Source organism: Orycteropus afer, unplaced genomic scaffold (assembly GCF_000298275.1).
Source record: "Orycteropus afer afer isolate SDZICR_OR568_19922 unplaced genomic scaffold, OryAfe1.0 scaffold00004, whole genome shotgun sequence".
NCBI classification, from domain to species: Eukaryota; Metazoa; Chordata; class Mammalia; order Tubulidentata; family Orycteropodidae; genus Orycteropus; species Orycteropus afer.
The window spans coordinates 31,394,327-31,401,559 of NW_006921591.1; positions in this window are offsets into that span (position 1 = coordinate 31,394,327).

Below are 7,233 nucleotides of genomic sequence, written 5' to 3' on the forward strand. Positions count from 1 at the left end.
ATCATTGGCCCATTGGTGGAGAAGCAGGTAATGGCTCTTGCTCAGTAAGTGAAGTTGTAGAAGGTGTGAGTGTAGTTGTGTCTTACGGGGACTGTTGCTGTCTCCCACTCAGTTAGACACAAATTACAATCGAATAGCCATCAAAATACTTTTCAGTCGTGCAGGTATGGAGTGACCTTGGAGTTACTAGCAAGCAGAACCTGTTCTTAAGCCCCTGGAATCTGGTAGAGTGCTGTCTCTTTAAATATTCAAAATGATGAAGCCACTTATAAAGATTCAAAATGGTGGTGCCCTCCAGACAGGCAAAAGTCCACAGCTCAGCCCATTTTCCTCTTCATTGCTGCTTTCCCTTTTATTCCCCAGCCAACAGAGCTGTCCTTCATGGAGTCCCTGACTAACAAGGCTGATTTTTAGGTTAATTCTTAGGTCCTATCACCACTCAGGAATCTCCAAGCTGTCTGTGCCATCAGGATTGATCAGAATCCCTGCAGACAGCAACTCCATATGTCTCCTTTTCTGGTATTTTCATGCAATTTCTTCTGCTAGTTGGGGTTTAGTCCACTTCTGTATCCTTCCCTTCAAGGCTCAGGGGTCCAGGATTGTCTTCTGTGTCTGTTTTAATCAATTCCCCTTTTCTTTGTGAAGAGGGTCTTTGCAGTTTTTCTGCCTATTCCACCAACTTCAGGTCATACCATTCACACATTTAACAAAGGAAAAGAGGGAGAGAATGCAAGTAACATGAATAAGAAACATATTGGATGCCATCAAAATAAGAATAACTGAAATAAAAAAAAAATCATGATAACATGAAGAAGTATATCCCAACAAATTTGAAAATAAAGAAGAAATGGACAGATTTCTAGTAAGACACTACTTACCTAAACTAAAACAGACTGAGGTGGAAACATTGAACAGATTCAAAACAAAAGAAGAAATTGAACAGATAATTCAACATAATTGCCAAGAAATAAAAGTCCTGGCCAAGACAGTATCACCAGAGAATTCTAGCAAACATTCAGAGAAGAATTGATACCAATCCTGTTCAAACTATTCTAAAACATAGAAAAGGATGGAATCCTCCCAAATTCATTTTATAAAGCAAGCATAACCTTGATACAAAAACCAGGCAAAGACATCACTCAAAGGAAAATTAAAGACCAATATCCACCATGAATATACATCCACAAATCTTTAAGAAAATCATAGCTAATAGACTCCAAGATCATATCAAAGAAATCATTCATTATGACCAAGAGGGGTGTATATCAGTTATGCAAGGATGGTTCAACATTAGAACAACAATCAGTGTCATCCACCACATAAATGAAACAAAGGAAAAGAACCAAATGATCATATCAATTGAGGCAAAAATGTATTTGATAAAATCAATACCCATTCCTGATCAAAACTCTAAGCAAAATAGGAATAGAAAGGACATTCCTCAAAATAAGAAAGAGCATCTATGCAAAGCAAATAGCCAACATTATTCTCAGTGGAGAAAGACTGAAACCATTCCCCTTGCAAACAGGAACCAGATAAGGATGCCCTTTATCACCACTTCTATTCAACATTGTATTTTAATTCCTAGCCAGGGCAATAATGCAAAAAAAGGGAAATCAAAGACATCCAAATTGATAAGTAAGAAGTCACACTATTACTATTTGCTGATGATATGATCCTATACCTAGAAAACCCAAGAGATTGAGTCAGAAATCTACTGGAACTAATTGAGAGATTTAGCATAGTGACAGGATACAATATGAACATTCAAAAATCAGTTGGATTCCTCTACACCAGCAAAGAGATTGCTAGAAATAAATAAGGAAATCAATATAGTTTACAATAGCTACCAAAAAAATAAAATACTTGGGAATAAATTTTATCAGGGACACAAAATACCTGTACAAAGAAAACTACAAAAGACTACTTCAAGTAATCATAAGCGGTCTGGAATTGAACCCCCAACTGTGGTTTCAGCCAAACAAAATACAGGCATATCAGTTGAACATTTACCTCAAGTAGATACACTCTTTGGAGAGAACAATCATGGGAGAAAGAAGGGCTGCTTATGCACAGGGAGATAGCTCCAAGGACAGGATTATATGGAGGGATGGACACTGGGATGAGGTAAATATGAGAAGGAAGTGGGAGGGGAGCTATTACATTGTGGTAAACTGCGGTCCATGACATGAGACAAAGTATATGTGAACTACTGTATGGAAAGTGAATTTGCTCTGTATATCTTCACCCAGATCACAAGTAAAAAAAAAAGAAAGAAGGAAATAAGAGATCTACATAAATGGAAGAACATAACATGCTCATGGATAGGAAGGTTGAACGTTGTGATAATGTCAAATATACCCAAGGCAATCTATACATTCAATGCAATCCCAGACCTCAAAACCTACTATACAACCACAGTAGCCAAAACTACCTGATATTGGTGCAACGACAGACAGAGAGTCCAATGGAATAGAATTGAGAATTCAGAAATAGACCCAGCAACCTATGGTCAGTTCACCTTATACAAAGGGTTGAAATCAATTATATGGGGAAGAGACTGTCTATTTATCAAATGGTGCAGGAGAAACTGGAAATCCATATGCAGAAAAATGAAACAAGATTTGTACCTCACACCATACACAAAAACTAACTCTTAATGGATCAAATACCTCAATTTGAAACCTAAAATTATAAAATTCCTCAAGAGAAAAATTGGGGCCAATTTGTTGTTGTTGTATGCCGTGGAGTCAGATTTGACTCATAGTGACCCCTCCTTGGGTTTCTGAGTCAGTATCACTACGGAAGTAGATTGCCCCATCTTCCTTCTGAGGAGTGGCTGGTGGCTTTGAACCGCCAGCCTTCTGGTTAGCAGTCAAGTGCTTTAGGCATTATGCTACCAGAGCTCCCTGGGGGGGGGGGCAATTTAGGGGCCCTAATATATGGCATAAATAGGCTATCAACCATAACCCAAAATACACCAACAGTAGAAGATAAACTATATGAATGGGACCTTCTAATATTTAAATTTTTATGTGCTTCAAAGGCTTCTCCAAAAGAATTAAAAGAGAACCTACAGATTGGGAAAATAATATTTGGCAACAATATATCTGACAAGGGACCTATCTCTAAAATTTATAGAATACTCCAACACCTCAACAAGAAAAAACAAATAATCCAATTTAATAATGAGAAGAAGACATGAGTCAACACTTCACCAAAGATGATATTCAAGTGGCCAACAAACATATGAAGAAATGCTCATGATCATTAGCCATTAGAGTGATGCAAATCAACACAACAATGAGATACTATCTTGCCCCAGAACTAGTAGCAGAGTTCAACCAAGCAGAAAATAACAAACGCTGATGAGGATGCAGAGGGTTTGGTACTCTCATACACTGCTGGTGGGTACTGCCAAATGATACTACCACTGTGAAAAGCAGGATGGTGATTCCTTACAAGTTGTAATTAGAAATACCATTGACCCAGCCATTCCATTACTCAGTTTATATCCTAAAGAAGTGAGATCAAGACAAGAACAGATATATGTTTATCACAGCACTATTTGCAATAGCAAAAAGATGGAAAGAATCTAAGTGCCCATCAACAGTAGAATGGATAAGCAAACTATGATACGTATACACAGGGTTACGTATATGTAACCCTAAAGAATAATGTAGAATTACCATACAACATGAATGAGCTTGGAGGACATCATGCTGAGTGAAATAAGTCAATCACAGAAGGACAAATATTGTGTAGTCCGTTTTTGTAAAAAGTCAAGGAAAGGTTTATATATGGAAGTAAATTATCTTTGTTGGTTACCAGGGGTGGGAGGAGAGGGGAGTGAACACTGTTAGGTAGAGACAAGTATTGATTTGGGTGAAGGGAAAGGCAATGTACCTAATGTGAGTGATCAACACAGTGTCATTGAGGAAGAGGATGACATAAAGAGGTGTATGGTAGTTACAAACAACAAAGATGAACCCTTTTGCATGTACAGTACTGTGTAGTCAGTGATGGCAAACATTAATCTATGGTTGGGAGATGGGTGGACAGGCTAAATGATTATATATGTCTATACAGGAGGGAGTGTGCCCATGACCCTGTACAGGGTTGGCAGACAATATTTCTACAAGTTTATATGTATGTTCTATAAGAATGTTCAGGTACATAGTAGAGCTGACAAAAGACAAAGTAGTAGTTACTTTTTGGTCACAGCCAACTAACTGATGGGAGTGTGTATTGGACCTGTGTCTCGTGACCATGGTTGCAAGGGACATCAAGCTCAAATGACATAATATCCTACACAAAAACATTGTTTCACATCCTATTCTGGCAAATAGTGACTGGGGTATTTAAAGCTTGCAAGCAGCCACCTAGATGCAACACCGGGTCTTTCCTTGTCCAGAGCAAAGAAGAATGAAGAAAACAAAAGAGGCATGGAAACAATTAGTCCAACAGACTGGTACACCATGCATTCTTGAGCCTAGATGACTATGAGAACAAAAGAACTTGCTGGTGCCCAGCTATCACTGTATGTCACTTGGAAGGGGATCTGTGTAGGAGGTCCTGGATAGAGTAGGAGAACAATGTAGAATGAAACTCAAAATCATAACAAGAAAGGGACCAAGTTTGCTGGTCTGATAGAGCCTGGTGGAAACCCTGATACTATGGCCCCTGGATCCCCTTCAGGTCTGAATTGAACCCACTCCTGTGGCTTCTAGCCAAACAAAAGACAGACATATGAGATGAACATTTACCTGAGGTGGATACACCTCTTGGAGATAACAAACATGGGCAAATAAAAGGGCTGTGTATGCAGAAGGAGATGATTCAGGGGACAGAAGTGCATGGCAGGGAAGGACACAAGGAAGAGGTGATTATAGGGAAGAAGTTGGAAGAGAGCTGTTCCAGTGAGGAAAATTGTAGTCAATATCATAAGACAAAGTATGTGTTAACTGCTGTATTTACAATGAATTTACTCTTTAAACTTTCACCCAAATCACAATTAAAAAAAAAAAATCAGTAATTGGATCAGTCTCATAAAATTAAACATGGAAAATTTCAGGTGGTTATCAAGACCTTGATATCAAGACCTTGACAACAAGCTATGGTTTGTACCCAACACCAAAATTGTTCTTCCTGAACTTTTGCACATTCTTATCATGAAGTCCATACATGAGAAAATTCATGTAGGGAGAGAGAAAATTAAGTTTTCTTATAAATAAATAAATATGAATGGGGAAAATTTTCTGTGGCACCTGAGCATGTGTCCAACCACTGCTCTCTGTCATTAAAGGCACACCAAATGTGGGTCCCTGACCATTGCATGATCAGGCCAAACTAATTTATACAACGAGTGATTAAGAGGATGAAAATTATTTATTGCAAAGTGGCATTGCAAGAAGACGGGTCAGTACCTAAATCTGACTCCCCAGATGGAGGTTGGGATATAGTTTTTGTAAAGTTCAGGAGAGGGGCTTGTACATATTCATAAAAAATTCAGGAATTTGGGCATGAATTAACTGGGGATTGGCTGAGGCTTTCTTCACCTCTGTTTAAAGTGCCAGCCAATTTTTGATGCAGTGCACTTGTGTACTGTATGAGTCACACTGACTTCCTGTCATTGGCTGATTGAGACTTGGGCAGAGGGTAAAATGTCAGTTCTGAGCAACTTTATTCCTGTTTGCCTCACTGCACATGTCCACAGGCCAAAGTTGATTTCAAGTTGGTATTAGTTGTTTTCTGAAAAGCCAATCTAAGGAAATCATTAACATATCTATTCACCTGTTTCCAACTAAGGTGAGGGATAATGACAGAGAGGATGTGTGAATTGAGCTTCAATTCAGCTCAGGTCTTAAGGAATTGAATTATCATGCTCACTTATCTGTTTCCAACCAAGGTGATAGACAGGGTGAGGGGGGGGCTGAGCTTTGATTCATGAGTTATCATGCCTCCTCACCTGTCTTCAGCAAGGTGGGAATAATAATGGACAGGATGGACAACTGGACCTCAATACAGATCATTTCTTAAGGAACAGAGTTATCATACCTGCTTATCTGCTTCTAACCAAGGTAATAGACAAGATGGGGGGACTGAGCTTTGATTCTACTTGGCTTCATGTTCATTATAATCTTGGAGAAAATCTTAAGATTTTCTTATTTTTCCCCCTGAACTTTGCTTACTTTGCTTTCTGTACCTATGCTTGAGAGACAGTTAAATTTTATTTGAATTTTAGGTTTGTCTTGGACTAAAGTTCTTTTTCTATTTCTTTTATATATAAGAAGCACTCCTGTCTCGTCTCATAAACATATTCCTTATAGAATAGTAACTGGAAGACATTGGATTTTTCATAATATTTCCTCTACTAATCCTAACTTAATGCAAATTGAATTAATAAACATTGTCAAACTTTGACATAACACTATATATTTTTTTTTCACGAATCAAATAAACATTGGAGGAGGAAACCTGATTCTCCTCCTTTAATTAATATTAACCCTTGAGTTCATTTTTTTACAGTTACAAAAACTAAAGCACCTATTTGGACTTGCCAGACAGTCAGAGGCTTGAAACTCAGACTGAAAGAGCAGCTCATTGACCAGAAGCAAACTCCTACATCATGCTGTTGACTCAAGAATCACAGAATGAGGTCATATCAAATCTGCTGAAATCTATGAACGCTAGTTATTAACTGTTGGTATTTTAATAGTGTTAACTATTCCTTTTGTCACTTGTAGAACTATCTCTTAATAGCTTTTATAATGATTAAATATTGCTGACTACTACCCAAAAGTTAAAATTTTACTCCTTATACTAGTAATAGAATTTATTACATTTGTTTAGTATTTATAATTTTTGACATAGATTTATCTTCCTAGTGTATGAGAAGGAGCTCTGGTAGCACAGTGCCTAAGGCACTTGACTGCTAACCAGAAGGCTGGGCATGCAAACCCATCAGCCGCTCCTCAGAAGGAAGGTTGGGCAATCTACTTCCGTAGTGATACTGCCTCACAAACCCAAGGAGAGGCTGCTAAATTGGGTTCGACTCAATGGCACATAACAACAACAACAGTGTATGAGATCTTTGATTCTAAATTACATGGTTTGTGGAAGGCTGTATTCTACACTGGGAGCCTTAACTCCATTTTGAATCTTGACATAATTTCAGATGCTATTTGAGTTTTTTATGTCACTTATCAAACGCTTGTTGTTGTTGTTGTTGTT